Below are 20,285 nucleotides of genomic sequence, written 5' to 3'. Positions count from 1 at the left end.
GGATCCCGAGTCATTCACTGGGAATTCTGCCTGGCTGAAAGGGTCTGGCCAAGAGAGTTATGAAGCAACTCTGATGTGCACAGAGCTATTGACTCCCGTTGACTTCAATAGGAGCTGAGGGCCTTCAGGCCTCACAGTGATCAGGCCCTAGTTCTGGGCCTGCAGAGTGGATGCTGCCCAACATGTGTTCACTCAAGAAAGCCCCTTAAAAAAAAAAAAAACTTTATAAGAATTAAACTCCCAAATAATGACATTTTAAGGGTATTTTCTCATTGTGCTGAGCTATAGAATTACACCCATAACTTTCCATAGAGATAAAAAGGGGTTACACGTTCAAGGGGTCACACACAAACAAGCCCCAATAACATACTAACTCAGCAGCACCCTGCAGTGCCCACCAAGGGACTCAAAACAGCTCCCCATAGTATAAAATCTCTGGCATTCCCCTGGTCAACACAGCCAATCCATGAAGGCATCAGTTTTATGTGGATTTGTGCCCACGGGCTATGCGATGAACCCACAGGTTCTTCTTCTCCCCTATGGAGGCGCACCAAAAATCAGCAAATCTCGTTAGGGAGAAGGGGAGGGTCAGAAGGAAAGAAGCACTGGCTTGGTGGAAACCACCCCCGCCCCCACCAGACAGTCCAGTGGAAACCCTTCTATGGGGATACAACAAGCTTGGGCTTGACAAGTCAGGGGAAAGTAAGCCAAGAGGACACGAGGCTGAGGATACAGCTGCTTTCCATGGCAAAATGCCCACTAAACCTTGTGAGGTTTCTCCATCAGCTGATAGTTTAAGGACAAAACCTCCTGCCCTTTCCACAGAGGGTGGGCACCCCTCACCCCCGATGAATCAGTAAGGAAGGAACGCCGCAAGCCATAACTTACAGAAATTCCTGCCCCTTGTGCATGTTTTGAATCGCATTAGAGAAACTGGCTTATTATTTTTTAGAGCAGAAGTTTATAATTAGGGCCAGGCAAAATGATTGGGATAAAAGAACAACCCTAAAATTTCATCCTAGACTCAATCAACACTCTCAAAGAAATCTTTGAGGGTGTGAAAAAGATTGGTGAATTTTTAAAATATATAATTATATATTGGGCCTTCCTCATTTTAGCGTGCCCGTTGGAAGGGCCAAAACACCACAACTGAGGCTGGTCTCATGTTATTTCTAGTCTTACAGTAAAATCCCATGCCACATATTAAAAAGCTTATATTAATGTGTGACTGCATAAACTCTGGAGGTTTGGATAGCTCAGACAAGCATCTGAACTTTTGGGTTCTTACCCAGGCTGAACGGAACCACTAAATCTTTAGTAGCTCATTATAACTGCTACCTTATCACATTGTACAAGAACTGCTTGAGGCTACATTTCTGTTTTTAATAGAAAAAAGCTTTAAATATAGCAGATTATTTTCTCTGCCCTGTGTGACATGAGCTATAATCATCTATATTTCCGCCTTTCATGAACACCATCTGTTTGTGACCATTAAAATCCATTTTCTATGCTGGAGAGATAGGATCTTAAGAGGGATCTATTCAGCCACCATCCAGACACTACAGCCATTCCTAAGGGATCTATTACTGTCTGACACACCCAAGTATTTATGAGCTATAAACTGCCTGCCTAGAATGGAGATTCATCAGTTATGCACTGGAGATGCTGACAATGACAGAGCACATTGTGGCTGGAAAAAAAAAATAAAAAAAAATAATAAAAAAAAAGGTTTCCCCTCAGCTAGCAGCTGTATCGATCAGTTATTTTTCACTGTGGTACATCAACTTCAAGCCATTTGCTTTGGCTTCTCCAACAACCAAGGTTAAAACACACAGATACTTCAGACGTGGTGCCCAAACGATACTGTTGAAAGGTCTCAATTTTTCATCATTATTGTCTGCTCTGGTGTCTGCACTCGTTTGGCTTTAAAGTCCTATTTTCTTGAGCTGAACACCCCACAAATCAATATGATGGGTGTTTAGGGCCCAGCCCCTCACATGAGCAGTCCTAGTGAAACCAGGGGAACTGCAGCTTGCACAAGTCAGGGTCTGCAGGATCAAGACCTCATTTTGCATTCTATCTTTCATATTGACTATATTCCAAAACACTTACAATAATTGCCGTGTTAGGACGTACATAATAGAACAGGGAGACAAAAATGTAGTGGTATAAGCAAGGGGGAAAAAAACATGTTTTCAAGCTGTGATTGGAAAGGAGATAAATACTGGAAGTCTGTTGGAAATGGCAGATGCTGCAGAAGAGAAGGCTCTCACACCAATACTGGCGAGATCTTGTGAAGGGACAAAGAAAAGAAAAAGGGGGCTAGACAAAATAAGAGAGTAGCAGGATGGTTGTGTGGCATATGCACTGGTGCCTGGACTCAGGAGACACCGAGTCAGTTCCTGTTTTGCTACCCAATTATTGTGTGTTTAGTCTCTCTGGGTCTCCACTCCCTAGCAGTGAAATGGGGAAAATACAACCTACCTCAAAAGGGTATTATGAGACACTCCAATAATATGATGATGGGAGCTATGTAAATACCTAGGTGGGAGGGAGGGAGACAATGTCCATGAATGTATATGCATTCAGACTATACAAGAAAAATGTTCAATAGTTTATTTTTAGGTCTCATGAATTTTACTGGCCAGCTCTGTGATTTAAAGACTTCAACAGCTGAGTTAAGGGAAAGGGGGTGGGTCAGCTTTTGTGGCCTGCATCATGCGGGAGGTCAGACTAGATGATCATAATGGTCCCTTCTGACCTTACAGTCTATGAGTCTATGAGCTAGTATACTCCAGAATGTACCATTTTATGATATTAGAGAGGAAACTCTGGAGCCAGTTTATGAAAGTCAACTAGAATAGAAATCTTAGCATACAGAAAGGTTGAAAAAGTTTCTTTAAATTTTAATTTATACGCAGCCACACCCTTGTACACTTCCTGGGCTTTGTGACAGCTGTAGGCCTCTTCGATACCTGGCAGCTTTCTGATTCTATACAATACTGAAAATGTACATTTTGTGCAAGAGGTCCTCTGTTTAGAAATGGGTCTTATTCTACAGGTGCCAACAAGTGCCATACTCGCTTTACATGGGTCCATAATGCTAAGGGAGAGTAATGATACTGGAAATAGGTCCCAGCTGCAGTTTGGTTCTAGTTCTAAAATTTCTCCAAATTTTGAATAATCAGATAGAGGTTTTTTGTTGAGCCTATCTCTAAATGAAGCTGTTGACATGTAATCGCTTCAGGGGTGGGAAAAGATGTACTGTAGTGTGCTTGTTAAACTTTTTAGTCAATTATTGTTGCTTTTACAAATGTTATTTTAGGGGTCCTGGATGTACATTACAGTTTCAAATTTGTTCGTTTTTTTTCTCCTAAGCAACAGTATGTAATTTTATTTTTAGCTTGGCCAAAGACCCTAAAAGTCCAAAGGAATTCAAGTGTAAATTGTCCTTATTTTTTTTTTATTTTTTTTTGGCTTGCTTATTACTAAGTCACAGTGAAATTCTCATTCTTCTACAGGCAAAAGTAAGAGTGCTTGCAAGAAATTTGTGGTTTTCTGTTCTCTGGCTCACTGACACATAACCCAGCCATGACTGCTTACGACAACAGGCAGGAACTTTCTACCTTATTTGGCCACATAGCACGCCTTGTGGTGATAGCTGGCTAACTACTGATTCTAGAACAGACTGAAACACCCATATATGACACTATCACCTGCAAAACTGAATAGCAATGTCAGATGGGAATTCACAGTGGGTGTGCACTTCCTTTGGAATAAATATAGTACATTTGCAACATCTGGTGCTTTCCTGGCCATCTCTCTTACATATTAATAACAACAAAGTAAACCATGCTTTCCCAGAAAATATCTTAAATCATTCCCTTTTGTTCTATGGATTTCTTTCATTTTCCTCCTCCTTAGCTAGCTATGCTTAACACCCTGTTTGAATATGTACTTCTGCTGCTCTGCATGTGAGTACGCAGGCGCGCGCACACTTCTCTCCAGAGTTTTTGTATGCATTGATTCGCAGTTGTTAGCATTCCTCCCAACATGCCCATTGTTACTAGACACATCCCTTATCAGGATGTGTCTCCTTCAGTTTCAATTTACATATGGCTGCATTCCACTTAGATCATCTCATTTTCATCACAAAGAAATCCCTAGCATCAGAAACGTTGAATTACAAAACTATGGTAATAGACAATATTATTGATGCTGCAAAAATAGATCCCATATTATTTAAAGCTCCCTGTATTTATTTTTCATCATAGTTCGGGCCTTTTTCTCCTGAGTTCCACAATCGGGCCTGACTGAGGGCTCCTAAATATGCATTTCTGTTATACAGATCATAAACCCCATTGTCATCCTCTAGCAGGCAGGAGACGTATTTGGAGGGAATCATTTAGCAAGTTTCAGAGCAAGGTATCCCCTCATTCAGTTAGTTAGTTTATGGTACATGAGGACATACACCTCTCAGAAGAGGCAGAGCTGAACATTCAGAGCTGAACATCTCAGACAGGAATGTTGCGCTGTCACACTAAGGAAACAAAGAAACAAAAACCTCTTCCGGCTTTTGTGAGCCAAACCCACGGTTAGCCTCAAATAAGAGCACAAGGCGCCCTCTTCTGCCTCAAATTATAGCCTGCACAGCACATCACTAGAAAAATAAATATATATATTTGAAATCACAGTATCTAAGCACAGACACAAAAATATAAGCACTCACATTTAGCTAAGAAAAGCTGGGTGATTTAAAAGTCAGTGTAAACCATGTGGGTTTTTTATTTGAATTGTGCCTCAAAACAATTTCAGAGGTCAGTTAATGCAGCTCTTTTCTTTAAGCTCAGGCCTGTTCTAACAGATGCGCCCCAACCTTCCTCCCTAATTACTTCAGTAGGGTTTGGCAGCACCTTGTGTATCATTTGCTCTCTGGCCTGCTTGCACTTCCTGGTCAGCAAATGGTGCTCTCTCTGAACTGTCCCAGGCATCCATATCCATCCAGCAGAAGCAGAATAAGAAGTAGCACTTCTCTGCTCAGTACACATCTACAGCAGTAGGACAGCCCTGTCAGGCAGAAGAAGCTAATATAGCACCACCCTAAAGTATTATAAGAATCTCCTAAATGCTGGCTTATATTTTAAATTGAAATGAGCCTGAGCTTCTATCGTCTTAGTTCTGAAGGAGAGGAAAGGTTTTAATCAAATAGAAAAAAATTATTTAAAAAAATCATTTTAAAAAGGCAGAATTGTTTATTTTTGCAAAACAGATCAATTGTCTCCATATCTCACTGCCCTTGCCGGGGTTACACAGGTGTGACCGAGGGCATAGTTTAAAGATAATAAGCCAAGCTGATCACTGTGTTGTATAAACCCCAGTGATTACTTTGGTTTGCACGTGTAGAAATGAATGCAGGATGTGTCTCACGAAATGATGATGATGAAACAACACTCCAATCCTAGGCTGAGTTAGCAGGGATGGCAGGTAGCAAAACATCTTCTTAATCTACCTTTGATCTGGAGCAGAGCCGGCTCCAGCTTTTTTGCCGCCCCAAGCAGATAAAGCCCCGATCCGCAGCACTTCGGCGGCAGCTCAGCCACACCGCTTCATTCTTCGGTGGCAATTCGGCAGCGGGTCCTTCGCTCCGAGAGGGACTGAGGGACCCACTGCCGAATTGCTGCCGAAGACCCGGACGTGCCGCCCCTTTCCATTGGCCGCCCCAAGCACCTGCTTCCTTCGCTGGTGCCTGGAGCTGGCCCTGATCTGGAGTGAGACAGACACTGAACACGAAGCCCCAGGAGGCCATAAACAGTCACTTCTGGGACTCAGTACTGTATAAAATGAATGTAAGTCACCATACAAATCACTCTCAGAAGTTTGGTTCAGGGAGCTTCTAGGACTTAGCTCCATACAAAACAGAGGCAGATGGAGTCTCTGTCCCAAGACACTTACAGTCTAAGGGCTAGATTGAGCCATAGGGGCAGGTGCATCACCCTAGAAGGAGTCTCTCTTACAGCTTCAGATGCAAATTATTTCCCGTTCATGCCTGGTCAGTGTGTAGGATGGGCAGAATCATTACTCCACCCTCTTCCCACCTCTCCCTTGCCCTCTTGCTTGAATGAAGTGGGGAAAGCTATCAGGCATGCAGTCATTCACGTACCCAGGCTCTCACCCCCGACCCCCTGTAGTGCATTAATGCTGAAAGCCCTTGTGGAAGAAGTGCGTTAAGCTGCAATTTTACTACAGAGAGAAGATGATCATTTGGCACAGAAGAGGGATTTCCAAGCATAACGTGTAAAAGGAAGAATGGAAATATGAGCAGAGCTAAGGATACAAAAGGGGCATGAAAGATGGTAGCATGAGTGCAGTGTAGGCAATGGAGGGTTACCCGGAGTTGGAACTCTCATGATATTATTTCTACAACTTCCTTGTTATGGTCACGCTGGAGATACCATGTGAAAATCTTCTGATAGAATAGTTCAGCTCTTCCTCTTTTACTCATGGCAAGAAAGAAGCAGCTAACAATCTTGAAATAATCTTTTTGAAAAATTTTTTTTTTTTGGACCTGAATATCCTTTGTCATCTTGAGGCTGGGGACCGACTGGCTGCACCTGGGGATTACAGTGGACAAGAAGCTGGATATGATTCAGCAGTGTGCTCTTGTTGCGAAGAAGGCCAATGGCATATTGGGCTGTATTAGTTGGAGCATTGCCAGCAGATCGAGGGAAGTGATTATTCCCTTCTATTCAGCACTGGTGAGGCCACACCTGGAGTAATGCGCCCAGTTTTGGTCCCCCCACTACAGAAGGGATGTGGACAAATTGGAGGGAGTCCAGCGGAGGGCAATGAAAATGATTAGGGGTCTAGAGCACATGACTTACGAGGAGAGGCTGAGGGAACTGGGGTTATTTAGTCTGCAGAAGAGAAGAGTGACAAGGGATTTGATAGCAACCGTCAACTACCTGAAGGGAGGTTCCAAAGAGGATGGAGATCGGCTGTGGTGGCAGATGACAGAACAAGAAGCAATGGTCTCAAATTGCAGTGGGGGAGGTCTACGTTGGATATTGGGAAACACTATTTCACTAGGAGGGTGGTGAAGCACTGGAATGGGTTACCTAGGGAGGTGGTGGAATCTCCATCCTTAGAGGTTTTTAAGGCCCAACTTGACAAAGCTCTGGCTGGGATGATTTAGTTGGGGATTAGGTCCTGCTTTGAGCAGTAGATTGGACTAGATGACCTCCTGAGGTCCCTTACAACCCTAATATTCTATGATTCTATTATTCTATTTGTAAGAGAAAATAAATGTGCTTATTTACGGGTGATCAATAAACAACTTCACTGTACCATTATCTGTGTTAATTTTTGTCACTTGATGAAGTTCCAAGCAATTCCCCACATGCTCAAAACAACACAGAGATTCATATACTGACCAGCCATTTACTAGATGGGAAATAGTGTGTTTTCTATGACAGCTAAGTAATATCATTGTGGTACAATAAACTTCCGAAGTCACATTAATAGAATTCAAAATGACACAGCCAAAAGCTATTGTTGTTATAGGATTGCTGTTAACTTGGGGGAATTTTAACAGGTGCTTGGAGCCAAATCTGGCCCCTTCACTTCATGTTTTTTTTGCCACTAGATTAAGCATCCCAAATGTTTTACTTTCTTTGTACCCCAATCTTTGTTTATCAAGCAGAGACATTATAGAAGGAACTGCACATAAATGGTTCGTAAATCAAGCCCTGGATTGGAAGTCAAGATATTTGCTCTCTATTCCAGCTCTGACACGGACTTGTTTTGTTACCTTGAGCATGCCAACTCTGTGCCTCAGTTTCCCCATCTGTAGAATGGGGATAATATGCTTACCCATTTTTTAAAAGTGCTTTAAGATCTAGTATTGGTGTTTAAATGTATGTCAAGACACCGTAAACCCAAGGGCACTTTTGGTGTGGAGCTGTTTTTTATATAAAATTAATTAAATATTATATCAACATATGATCTAATATATACGTAAGGTGCTCATTACAGTATTATCCAAAGTGCCATATACAGTGATTACAAAATAATCACATACAGATGGTCACAGTGTAATCTATAAGGCACTTAACTGAAGTTCTTTGTGATTAAAAAGAAACAGTAAATCACTATGATATTTACCCTTGCTGTTCCCTATATTTTAAAGACTTACAAATCAAAGCAAATATCAACAGAGTCAACTCCATTAGATTGTGCTGATAGTACTAAGCCAGTAATTAAAACCTAAATGTGTGCCTTTATAATGCCACTGGGAATCTGGAAATTAAGCAACTAAATATTCAGCTGCTTTTTTGCCTGTTTCACAATACAAGTTACTGCTAGCCATCAGGCCTTTGAAAACTAGAGCTTGGTTTTCACTGACCACTCTCTCATTGGTAAAATTACATAACCCAGAAGGAAAGACAGCTGGATCTTCATGAGCTAAAAAGGCTATGCAACTCAAAACATTTTCACTAGAGGAACTAGTTTTTTCTGACTCAGATGTAGAAATAATTATTAGTCTACTATGAGCCAGACAGTTATTTAATGAAGCATCAGTTTAGTTGGGATAAGGCCTACCTAATAATGGTCTATAAAACTTGAAGGTTATATACCCTGAGCGTTTCTCTCCCCCGTAACAATAGATCATCTTTCTAAAAGTATGGATATCTATTTAGACTAAACGGCTCCTCTGAATCTCTATCCCCATTAATATTTTCTAGGCCAAAAGAATCACCTTAAGTAAAAGGGACCTTTTGTCCCAGTAAAACTGGGATGATCCCAGTTTTTCATGTCATGTTCCAGTATGCAGGAACTTCTTTTAGGAATTTTGCTATGTTTCAATTTTTTAATTTCAATCATTATAGAAAGATTAGATAATAACTACAAAAATGTTTGTTGAATCATACTGTGACGTGTTACCCCAAGTAGAACTTGTTCTGTGTTTACCAGGGGCAACCAGACCAGCAGAAGGAGTAGTTAGTATGATGAACAGTGTGTGGAGAGAAAAGAAGAGTCAGAGGAGTGGAGACAGTAACAAGGTTGTTCTTCTGAACGGAGTGAACACCAACGAGACTTGTTCATCATTTCATGACAACTCACTCAGAATACTAAGGACTGAAAAAAAATCCTCCACACCGAGAAATGTGCACATGCTGCTTTTGAGTCAGAAGCTGGCAGTAACGACAACAGCATGCACTTTTTAAAAAGTCTTTTGTATAATTATTCTGTAACCTCATTTTTTTTTTAAATGGGAGCACATTAAAGCACACGACAGAACTTTTAGTGTATAACAGCAGGCTTCACACGGCAAGTTAGTGCTCAGCAAGCTAATGCGCTGTAGAGTCACACTCTAGCCTGCCATGTAGACACTCCCTGAGTCTCTCTGTCTCAGTTCCCCATCTATAAAAAAAATTTAGACAATCCTTTCCTATCTCACAGGACCAAATAAATATCTCATATAAATAGCTAAGAAAAAAATTTCATGGGAAAGAAAAAAAAATAACCAAAAAGAAGTGCCTCTTTGTGAGCACTGAAACCCCTGTGCAGAAATGTGGCAGGTCTGACAAGAGAGGACAGATGAGGACTGCCCAGCCAATGGAACTATGTGCAGAAAAAGTAACAGAAGAGAAGCTAGTCCAAGCAAAGGCCAAGGATGGCTGTTGTCTGTGATCTCTTCCTAATGACCACTACAGGCTGAATGCACTGTACATGCTTTTCCAGCTCGACTACTGTCCCAGCAAAACAGTAATAGCTAAAATTCCTGTGGGAGAAGAATCAATTAGAGATTAGTGTCTTTCAGCCAAAGTCATCATCCCTTGTGTTTTTTCGCTAAGGTAACTCTAGGGACAAATTTGCCTCCTATCTTTTAAGAAAAGAAAATAAGATTTGTTGAAGAAATATAAACACAATCTGATCCTTAGAAGTATAAACAAGTATATGGTTTCTTCCCCATGCCCCCCGTTGGGAAAGAGCAAATCACCTTTACCTCAATATAATAGTTCTCCCACATGTACAAACATCCTCCAGTTTCTTCACTGCTAGCTGCTTGATTTAAAAGCAACTTTATTCACAGATCAAAGGATTTCACATGGTGACGGATTATACTCAAGTGTTAATTAGCTTAATTTAACAGATATGGATTCCTTGATTTGGAATTTACTATTGCAATCTGACTTTCCGTCCACTTACCAGGATAACAGGATGAATTGCACTGCACTGCTGATACACTGTCTTTTGTAGCAATACTAATAATGTCCTTTGTTAAGCCCTGAAAACCTGGAATTGGTGCAGGAAGATAACTTGTGGAATAAGATGTTATTGCCGTCATTAGAACAGTGAACAGAACCCCATTGCTTTCCCATGGACGTCTCATGAATGGACACTTGGTTTTGAGCTACAAATGCTACATGCTGGTCACAACCAGGGAAATAGGCCACATGTCACTCACTGGGAGGGAAACACTTGCAGTATTTACTCATTGTATTACTGCAGTGTCTAGACACTCTGTTTAGGAGCAGGGCTTGCAGCACTAGACACTGTACACACATTGTACTCTTTTGCTCTCATAAGCTAACAGTCTCGTTGGCAGAGCTTGTGAGACTGAACACTTGTCTTGATGGCATTTTTCTGTCTGTTTGGATGTAACCTATTAACTTTTGAACACCGCATCCGGTTGATTTCAGGGAATGTTCTAGGCATTAATGGGCAGAACCCTACTGATTTTTGGGAGGTTTTTTTGTGGGGGTGGGAATCAGAAAACTGGAAGGGGGACAATGGGAGACACAGACAGCCCCTGCCATCTGTTTAGCAGAGCCAGAGCTTCAAGAACCTCTGCAGTTTTCTTAAAAATCAAAGAACTGGTTGACTGCTAACACCTTCCAGCATAACACTACCACATCTCAACTCTGCTCAGCCACCCAATACAATTTAACATTTTGACCCAGTGAATTACTTTTCTCACAGACATAAAGAAGAGAAATAATAATGGAGGGGAAGTGGAGGCATACAGATCCCTGACAGGGGGTGGAGAATGGGGAACCGTGGTATAGGATGGAAAGGGGTATACACAGAGTCCCTGGCATGGGGGAAATAGGGGACCCAGGTATGAAGGGAGGAGAAATGTTGGGTGCACAGAACCCCTCACAGGATGAAATTGGGGGACACTGGTGTGGGGGGAGGGCAGAATAGAAGTGCACACAGAGACCCTGACAAGGGGGAGAGCAAGGGAAATGGGGATTAGCACATGGATGGGAGAATGGGGAACCCTGGGATAGGGGAAGTGGAGAATAGGGAGCACACAGAGCCCCTGGATGAGATAGCCGAGTTGGAGGGTTGCAGGGAATCCCTGGAATAGAAGACGATGGGAGAGTGGCAAACAGGAAGGTTGGGGGTGGGGGGGATTGATGCCCAGGTGTGTGCAATGAACTTGGCTTGCAGAAGTTGCAAAGTGGGTGGCACTCTAGTTTAAGACAAGAGATAATTATTGTTTTGATTTTTTTTAAAAACCACCCATCACCTTGTGTCTAACCATCAGTTATTAAAACCACCCAAAATTCATTGGTTAGTTGTTGCATTATGGAGCTTGTATTACAAGCTCTGTACTGCACCTTTCAATAGAGAGAGATCTGTTCAGAGGAGCTGCCATTTTGTGCTCAGAAGAGCTATCTAGGCGGTGTGCTCTGTGAGGGCATGTCTACACTACGGGGGTTACAGCAGCACAACTGCAGCTATGCCACTGTAGCACGTAGCGTAGCCACCTCCTACATAGACAGAAGGGGTAATCTGCCTCCCCAAAGTGGCCATAGCTAGATGGAAGGAGAATCCGAAGGGAGCACTGTCACAGGAATCAACATAGGCTCCCCTTCAAGAAAGTAAAGCTTACTGGAAGCCTGGCTCAGCAAATGAGCTCATCTTTACTGCAAATCCCCATCTCTTTTCACACACTCACACTTACTGCCCCAGTAACTGTATGACACAGAGTATCAAGAGTATCCATGCTAAGTGGGGCCTGCAGCCACCAAAGTTTCAGACCTTCCCCCTCTAAACTTTTGTTCCTCCTGTGCAGGCTCCTTCCCCGTTCCGAGGCCAATCCAACCTCTCATTCATTCTCCCAGCTGCCACAGAATGGGCTTCTCTCTTGCGTCATTGATATTCTTCCATTAAGGCAGCCCTTCTTAGCCCAGTGGGCATATGGGCAGCGGCGGCTCCAGGCACCAGCGCTCCAAGCGCGTGTCTGGGTCGGCAAGCCGCAGGGGGGTGCCCTGCCGGTCCCTGCAAGGGCGGCAGTCAGGCAGCCTTCGGCGGCTTGCCTGCGGGAGGTCCGCCGGTCCCTCAGATTCGGCGGCGGGTACGCCAAATCTGCGGGACCGGGGACTTCCCGCAGGCATGCCGCTGAAGGCACCCTGCTTGTCGTGCCTGGAGCAGCAAAAAAGCTAGAGCTGCCCCTGCATATGGACAGCAGCAATGAACTGTGTGTTACACTGTCACCTGCTGCTCTGCATATAGAAACCCATTCTCTGTGGTGCCCAGAATCCTCCACTACTTGATCCTGGTTACCCATTACCTGGTAACAATGCTCCCCTGTTACCTAATGATGGGGCTGTAGGGATCAAAGGTCATCCTCCATTCCCAGCAGGCTGGGTTTTGGACCGCTGAGAGTCCAAAATAGACTGTGGCTGGCTGCAGCTTGCAGCACATTCTCATTGTTATGTGATGTAATGTTAAATAAAAATAATTTAGCTGTTATATGCAAGCTTTAAAAGGACAACATAGGAGACATTTGAAAACTGAAATGTTGTGCCCTGCATGAACTCCCAGATTTCACTGCACAGACCGATGTCATTAACCTTGGCAAAATCTCTAAATAGGTTCCCCTAGCACCTGACACTTTCTATAGCCTGGGTTTCATAGAGACTTTCTCCCAACTCCTAGGAATTATGTGTTTTTTAAATTTCATCCATGCTATGTAAAATTTACCCACTAGATCAGGAACAATTCTGAAGACTGTTGTACATCAACTATTACTAAGAGGAGCACTAACAAGTTATGACCACCGACCAACAGGTTACCAGGCCTGAGAAATATCAGACTAAGATACTTGGGTTTTCAAAAGAAGTTTACTGATCTCTTTGGCTCTGACCTAAGCTCAGATCAGTCTGACAGTTTGTTTGAAAGAAACATGCAAAGAAATGCCCCCCACTTGTTTCTCCCCTCTACTTACTTCACCAAAGGTACCATATTGCAATAGGTCACTAGTACAGGTCAGATTTTAAGCATCCAGCTGCTAAACCAAGCTTAGCAAATAAATAATATGTTTATGATGATGACTAGAACAGATTTTCCTGCTCTGAGAAAGCCAACAAGAAACATACCCTTTTTTCTTGTTTTGGGGTAATCAAATAACAGCTCAGGTGAAAGTCTTAATCCACCCGTGAGCACTGGGACTCTCACAAATGGAACATCTGTCTACTGTTGCTGGGCCATCCTCCTGGGCACTCTCCATCATTCTCACCTCCAGTTAAATTTTTCACTGGTGATAGATACAGCTGCACCTCTGGACCAAACAGCAAAAACAGATAGCTGATGAGATCTTTACATGCATTAGTGAGCAGTTACTCATACAAGCAGTCACAATGACTTCAGTGGAACTACTCATTAAAGTAAGGGCTCATCATTTTGCCCAGAGTGAATTTCTGAATTTTTCAGACATACTTCATATTGACATACAATCTCTTAGCTTCTTTCTGTTTCTCTATCACATAAATATATATATGTTTGCACATGCATGGGTAAGTAAGAAAAAAGAAACTATTTTTTAACATATATCCACATGCATGTGTGTTTATGTGCACATGTGTATTTATAAAATTTGGGTTGTTTTTCTTCTGTATAAACACACAAATGTAAAATAGAAAGAGAGAGAGAGGAACAAAGAAATTAAGCATTTTGTGCGAGATGTTTTAAAATAAGTCATCAGTATGGACTATAAGGTAAAGTATGAAACATTCATAAATTCCTGATGTGACAATACGGTCTGGAGAAAGGTGCTCAGGACGAGGAGTCTGGAACTTGAATTTAGTCCCAGCTCTGTCACTACTCAGATAAGTCACTTTACTCATCTGCATATCAGGTTTCTTCCAACCTATAAAAATACTTTATAGTGTTGAGAATATTCTCAATGACAGATAGCCTCTCCACCCATTTGTGCTTTTAGAAGAATCCCTGGAGGCAAAGTGAACAAGAACGTAGAAGTCAGACAGACACTTTATTTGTTTATTATCAATTCAATAATTAATGCTCTTTGCTTCCATCTAGTGGTGATGTTCTGACATTAACCTCCACAATGCCAGAGATTTCAAGCTATTTTTTCTCCGATTTAACTTTATTTTGTTAGACTATTTGGGGGTTGGGGAGGAGGGGGGGAATTTGGAATGGCAGCTGGGGTTGTTTGTTTGTTTTAAACTAATTGAAGCTACAGGTAACTAGTTGATCCCAATTGCAAAAGCTTCCACTCTCCCTGCTCACTGGGTTTCATTGCCCAGGCTCTAGGCCCAGCCTGAACATCTACACTGCTATTTTTAGCCGTATACAACTAGCCTGAGTCAGTTGACCCAGGCTGTGAGAATCGCTGCCGCGGGTCTTTCTTTGCAGTGTAAACGTATCCTGAGTTTCCAGATGGCCTGTACAAAACAAAAACTCCACAAAGTACTCAATGCGAGGGAAATTCACCTCCATTCACAGGGCTCACACAACAACTACTTTAGTCCCTTTTTAAGAGGATCACATTATGTTCATGCCAAGTACAATGCAGTGAAGAGAAATAATACATTTCTATGCCACACAGACCCATGCTAGATTGTTACGGTCGGTTAAAATGGCAGAAGTAGTTAACATTGCACGGGGAATTCACCCCAAGGAGAAAGGGCCCACACACAGTACTATGCACCAATTAGTTCCCCTGGAAAAAGCTGGGTGAGCTAATGAGCCAATTAGCCCATCCGTTTGATAAAGAGGAACAGGAAGGAAGCACCAAGGGGATAGAGGAAGAGGGCTAGCTGAGCCCAGCCTCACAGAGGCCTCAGGGAAGGGAGACCTCTGCTCCTCTCAGATCCTGAGGAGAGGGCCGAAAGCACAGAGGATACTGTAAATAGTGCTGTTACATGGGACTGCGAAGGTGCTGGTTAGGGAACGCAAAGATGTGGCATGGTGGAAATGCTACTAGTAGAGTCTGAGCCAGTTTCTGTGGTGTGAAAAGGCAGGAGCAGAACCCGCCCTGCTACAGATGGGTTTTGAGGATTTATTTCAAAAATAACTGTTTGTTTTTTATATCATGGTGCATTAAAATGCTACTCTATAAAGAATGCCTAGCTATTGGAGCCCACTATACCACTGACATATGGTCAATTTACGATGGCTCTGCCAAGGGAAAGTGGCTGTAAAGCCTTCATAAAGGCAGCTGGGTGCCAATTAGGGAGCTCCTGTGGCTGCTCCAACCTGTGTTATGCATTAAACTATCCCCTGATAATAGCCCCAGCATAGGGAAGACATAATGGTGAGGTAAAGTCACCTTGGCCCCCACCCCTTACTCCCTACACTGAGCCCTGTTCTGGTCAGGAATGAATTTGGCCTTAACTCAGGTATAACATTTAGAAGTTAATTTATTATGCCAAACTGCTATCAAAACATTTTCAAATAATTATCACAAGTGAGGAAATATAGCACTATGCATTAGAGATTCCCAAATATTGTAGCTTCATTTTAAATCCATCTGTGTGCTCAGTCCCTTAGCTATAAGACACAAGTAGATATGGTTGAAACCTTTGAGGGGGTTTGGTAGGGAGAAGATTCTGACAATTCCAGACCATCAAATAAAAATATATTTAAAATCTGTTAACACTTCCACTCATAGCCTTATTACAGATTTAGCAGGTAATGCAACGTATTAGTGTCACCACTTTGCGATGAGAAATGGTAAGAGGAACGCACTTTGCCTTATAGTGGTTATAAAAACAAATCTGTGACCAGCCATTGGATGTCACCCTTGCTTCACACAAGTGCAGCTTAAAAACCATGTACTAGGTACTACAGTCCATCAGCCACAGTACCAGCATTTCAGATCAGTTGTTTCTCATTAAAATTCAAACAATCTTACACTTTCTCCTCTCCTGATTGCACATGTGGTCAGCAGAGCTACAAAGATTTTGCCAGCTAGGAAGAGGAAGTCTTGTTTTGATCCACCAAGAGTTGGCAAGACCTGCTACAGGAAATCCTATTAAGGATTACAAAGAAAACACTTATTCTACACATGAGCATTCAAGGAGATTTCCCCCAGTGAAATTGTTTAGGTTCCATCCACTGGCACTCTAATGCAGACAAGTCATTTTTGTATGCAGCAGTTAAAATCTTTATGTTCAGACCTGCATATTTATTTCTATGCTGTACCTTATAATCTTAAAGCATTTCCCAGGCATCACTGATTAAGCTTCAGGGTATTACTGTGAAGTAGGTATGATAAGGTTGTTGCCTGCCCAGAACTGGGCCCCGAGATGGCAAACAGGGGTTCGTTGCCCGGTGTGCTTGGCACCAATAAAGACACCGAGGGGAGAAAGCAAGCCAAGTTTATTTCAGAGCTCTGAAATGGCACTAGGAGACCAGCATGTCTCAAATCAAGTGCAGCACATACACATAAAATTTTCCCTTTTATATTCCAAGCTGTTTCTGTGTAAGCCTTTGTTCTGTTACTCCCTCTTACCCCTCCCACCCCTCCCTTCTGTAGCAGTTACAATTCGAAAAGTTCCCATTCGTCTGCTTATCTCTTGGCCTTGCAAGGCCTGTTTACAGCAGCTGCCTGCTAGAAAAGCTGACCCTTACATTTCTGCTTCAGCATGTCAGCCGTTAGCATAGAAGTAGGTGAGAGTTCACAAGGTGGGAGTCACTGTGGTTCAGGTAGGCCCAGAGCAGAAGAGCTTCGTCGGCACTTTTGGCCTTCCACTCTCCCGAGTTACCTGGTAGCTATGCCTAGTGACACCAACAAGGTTATCAGATGGGGGAACTATGGCATAATGTCAGAGACAGGACTAGATCCCTGTTTTTTACTTAAACTCTTGCGCCCTAACCACAACAATTGCCATGTAGTTGCAGGCTAGCTTCCCAAATATGGAGATTCTAGAGAGTGAAGATGTGGGTGTTGACTTTACCAAGGAAAATGCCTGGTCATTTACCCAAATGAGGAGGATAGCTATATATGAATCAAATATATCAGTTAACAAACAAGCAAGTTAGCAACGCTGCTTCTACTGAATCACCTTAAAAATGTTTCACGCAGCTTGTTCTCTGAAATCTGCAATTCATATTGAATGTCCCAAGTGGTTTCCCTCATTCAAACATAATACATCAGAATCAGAAATATACTTTGTGAATGAATAAAAGGCAATGGGACAGAAAAAGACTTAAAACTAAAGCAATTGTGTGTGAACAGACTATAAATTACAGTGGATTTCCCATATTAGGATGAATACTCATGACCTTCATCCTTCTGACTGACCTGATGATGGATATACTATCCCTAGTTGAGCGTTCACCAGTTCTTTCTACTAGGTGAGCTGATAATAAATGTTTAGCTCTTATAATGTGCTTTTCCTTTGAAGAGTTCATAAAAAGTGAGCTAATGAAGAGCTGTCAATGCTCCATTAAATCACCTTAGAAAAGTCTGAGATCTAAGTTGGGATAGGAGTTTTATTTCCAATTTTATTGCAATAAAATATGCTGTGCATATGCTACACTTGCATAGCACCCCTTCCTTTCCAAAATACTTCACAAAATCTCTCCCATAATACACATCTATTTTATAACTCACATGCATGGCTCTGTAATGTAATAAATTACATAGAAATTTTATTTACACTTGTTTAGGATGACATAACTATTTATGACGGGTTTCAGAGTAGCAGCCATGTTAGTCTGTATCCGCAAAAAGAACAGGAGTCCTTGTGGCACCTTAGAGACTAACACATTTATTTGGGCATAAGCTTTCGTGGGCTAAAACTCACTTCATCGGATGCATGCAGTGGAAAATACAGTAGGAAGATTTTATATATATATTATATATATATATATATATATACACACACACACAGAGAGAACATGAAACAATGGGTGTTACCATACACACTATAATGAGAGTGATCAGTGAAGGTGAGCTATTACCAGCAGGAGAGAAAAAAAAACTTTTTGTAGTGGTAATCAAAATGGCGCTTTCCAGCAGTTGACAAGAAGGTCTGAGGAACTGGGGGGTGGGGGGGGAATAAACATGGGGAAATAGTTTTACTTTGTGTAATGACCCATCCACTCCCAGTCTTTATTCAAGCCTAATTTAATAAATTTCAATTGGTATTCTATTGTTTAACAGTGTGTTTAAAACTGCAATTAATCGCAATTAATTTTTTAATCTCGGTTAATTTTTTTGAGTTAACCACGTGAGTTAACTGTGATGGACAGCCGTAATTTAAAATATAGTATATTTACAGAATCTCCCATTTAAGCATGCCACGTTAGCAACTCTTGCCATTTTAATCCTGAGTTTCAAACTATTTCCTATGTTTCTCACAGAAGCAGTTCGGAGTCATGGGATTACGCAAGAGTCTCAGTTTTCCGGTTTTATTTTTTTAAAATAAGTGCGTGGGGTTGGCAATATTGAGCTTGATATGTGAGGCTCACTCTGTGGGGAACACTCATGGGATTTTGCAGGGGCATTTGTTTCTATGGGTTCCTATCCAAGGACAGCTTAAGGATATTACACACAGAATGCATACAGCAAGTCATGTCTGTGATTAATATTATATGTCTCTTTACCTGGTGGGTTTTGATATTGGAAAATATACCCAGATGTAGGACTTGAAAAAACATCAAAAAAGATTGTTCACAGTTGAAGTTTCAGACAGTGGTATGCAGCAGCAAACTGGAGCAATGTGCTGCACAGACGAAGGAGCAAATAGCTTTTTCAGGCATATCAGTGGATGGTAAAATTAAGTTCAGCACATGGGGAAAATGTTTGGATTTCAACAGATAGTGTTGTTTAGTGTTCAAAGCAAAATTGCTAAGTTTTACTCAGACAATTCCTGTTGCTCAAGTGAAATGATAGATTTCCTAAACACTGGAGAAGTTTTGCCACAGCTGAAACTTTAGAAATAAATTTGTTGGACTGCAAAAATGGAGACAGATCATTAAATGAGACATGCTTCCAACACCAGTTATATTAGAAAACAATCAAAATAGGCATGAACTCAAAGTGCCTGCATCTTAATATATGTAATTGCACAGTTTATGCATTCATTTCATTTTTGTGAAAACGTTCATCCGTCATGCACAGAACTCTCATGGAGATGCTAATACAATGGGTTTGCTGGAATAAACCTAAAAACTGCAATCTGTGTCGTTATGGGGCAACAACTTCATGATTCCAAACTACTTAGTAATATATTTTCCAATTTATCCAAATCTAAGGCATTTGGATAAATTGGAAAATGCTACTAAATAGTTTGGAATCATGTATTATCGCAAGATCAGCTTTTCTTATGCCATTTCTAGTACTTCCTGACTTTGACCAGGTTGGAATATGCAATGAGAATTCTCTCTCATACTTCATATTAGTACCTAGGAGTACCTCCCAACAAAAAACAGGAAGCCTGCAGGCACGTAAAATTTTACAAAAGTTAAGTTTGCAAACCACAAAGGTTTGAGATTGGGTTAAAATTTCAGATAGAAAGTTTTTGTAATTTCTTTGTTACCTGAATGAATTCAGCCATCACTGCACACTAATCTTACTCCTGGTGAAATTCTGTGCCACTGCGCATGCACAGAATTCGTGTCCCTCACAGATTTTTTCCTTCGTGGAATATAGATTCTGCTGGAAAGGTGCTGCAGTTACACCTTCCTCCCACTATGGGCTGCTGTGGTGCCAGAAGAGCAACCAGCTGGCAGAGAGGGAGTGGGAGAGGCTGCATTCCTCATAGTAGGGCCAGGTGAGGAGGCACAGATGGACAGAGCGGGCCACACAGGGCTGCTGGGGGGTCAAAGACTGGGATTCAGAAGGGCTAGTGTGGGGGACAGACTGGGCATGGGCTCAGGAGCTAGTGTGGTGCCAACACTAAGCCAGGGGCTGTATGGGAGGGGTGCTGCAGGGCCACATGGGGACAGGAGGAGGTCAGGAGGTGCAGGAACAAATGGGGATGGGGTCAGGTATGCCTGGATGAATTGAAAATGGTGTG

The sequence above is a fragment of the Malaclemys terrapin genome, chromosome 1, assembly GCF_027887155.1.
Source record: "Malaclemys terrapin pileata isolate rMalTer1 chromosome 1, rMalTer1.hap1, whole genome shotgun sequence".
Taxonomy (NCBI): Eukaryota; Metazoa; Chordata; order Testudines; family Emydidae; genus Malaclemys; species Malaclemys terrapin.
The sequence above is the reverse complement of the archived record's forward strand: the minus strand, read 5'-3'. Positions refer to the sequence as shown.